The sequence below is a fragment of the Austrofundulus limnaeus genome, unplaced genomic scaffold, assembly GCF_001266775.1.
Source record: "Austrofundulus limnaeus strain Quisiro unplaced genomic scaffold, Austrofundulus_limnaeus-1.0 Scaffold1599, whole genome shotgun sequence".
NCBI lineage: Eukaryota > Metazoa > Chordata > Actinopteri > Cyprinodontiformes > Rivulidae > Austrofundulus > Austrofundulus limnaeus.
In genome coordinates, this window is record NW_013954001.1 from 46330 (window position 1) to 48000 (window position 1671).

At 34.5% G+C, this 1671-nt stretch overlaps 1 long non-coding RNA gene across 1 annotated transcript in view; it reads right to left on the minus strand.

Moving 5' to 3' along the window:
- Nucleotides 1-45: 45 nt before the first annotated feature.
- LOC106535876 (uncharacterized) overlaps nt 46-1671 on the minus strand; it is a 3359-nt gene continuing 1733 nt past the window's right edge. The window contains exons 2-3 of the long non-coding RNA XR_001312485.1: nt 1623-1665; nt 46-1534 (exon numbers count right to left, since the gene is read on the minus strand). This is a non-coding gene — a long non-coding RNA (uncharacterized LOC106535876). The remainder of the gene's footprint in view (nt 1535-1622; nt 1666-1671) is intronic.

Consider the following 1671-nt stretch of genomic DNA (forward strand, 5'->3'; position numbering starts at 1 on the left):
ACATACATATATAAATGCACATACATACATACATATACCGTACATACATATACCGTACATACATATGCCATATATATATATAAAGTTTTACTAGAATAAAAGTCATAGTAATATGAGGATTAAGTCATAGTGTTATCATAACAGAGTCAGGACCTGTCTCAGGTCTGTTGTGAGCAGCTCCATCAAACAGCAGCCACTGTATTGCTCGTACAGATAACATGTGAGCTAACTTAGTTAACTTCACAACATCCCTTATCTTTTAATGCAAACATAAGATTTCTTTTTGTAGGAATTCTTATAATAATGGATGGCTGTACTGGAAAATGTAATTTCCTTTTGGGGGTTAGTAAAGTATTATTATTATTATTGTTGTTATTATTATATTAATAATTTAACAACTGGGTTAATATATCTGGTCAGAATGAAACTGTCAAAAGTTTAAGATTGTAATAAAGTTTTTTAATTACCAACTGTATCTCTTATTCAGAAGATAAAACAATGAATAAATAAATTAGTTCAAACGTTTTGTTAGACTGTTGTTTCTGTGTGTTTAGCTTTTTTTTCTGTATAGGTTTCCTTTATTCATTCATTACAATTCATATAATAATACAAAGTGTTACATAAATATATTTTTACACTACTTTACCTTTCCAGCTTCTGAAACATAAACTGTGTGTGAGATCAATAAAGTTGTATTTTGTAGTCCTGTAAGAAGTTTTAATACATTGTTTTTGGTACCTGTTTTTCTCAGTTGTGTGTGTGTTTGTGTGTGTGTGTGTTTGAATAAATGATGGTGCTGTATTAACGTAAATCTCTGTTAAATGTGCTTTATGAAACAAAGTCCATTCATCTGCAGCAGTACACAGCGCAGCGGTGCCACCTCCAATATGGCCGACGCACAGCTCGTCACAGCAGTGGACCGACACAGTCAACGAGGCTTCTACGTGTTCATTTATATGTGTGTGTGTGTGTGTGTGTGTGTGTGTGTGTGTGTGTGTGTGTACTGTAAACCCTCCCACATCAACAAACCAGCTGAAAACAAACCCAGTTCTGACTCTGCTGAGTCATGAAGCAGCTCCAGGCTGACCTCTGACCTCAGGACTACAGAGTCATGGAAACAGTTTGCATCCTGTTTGTTTATAATTACTTTCAGACATTTGATATGCAAATACTTTGAGTTTGGTTTGTACACAGATTATTACCAGTTTGTATCGGATTTAACTCCAGGTTTACATGTGTAACACAGGATTGTCTCAGTTTAACTCTGGTTTTAAACCTGTATAACACAGGATTGTCTCAGTTTAACTCTAGGTTTAAACCTGTATAACACAGGATTGTCTCAGTTTAACTCTGGTTTTAAACCTGTATAACACAGGATTGTCTCAGTTTAACTCTGGGTTTAAAACTGTATAAAACAGGATTGTCTCAGTTTAACTCTAGGTTTAAACCTGTGTAACACAGGATTGTCTCAGTTTAACTCAGGGTTTAAACCTGTATAAAACAGGATTGTCTCAGTTTAACTCTAGGTTTAAACCTGTGTAACACAGGACTGTCTCAGTTTAACTCTGGGTTTAAACCCTTTATAAACATAGGATCATTTCAGTTTAACTCTGGTTTTAAACCTGTATAACACAGGATTGTCTCAGTTTAACTCTGGGTTTAAACCTGTAT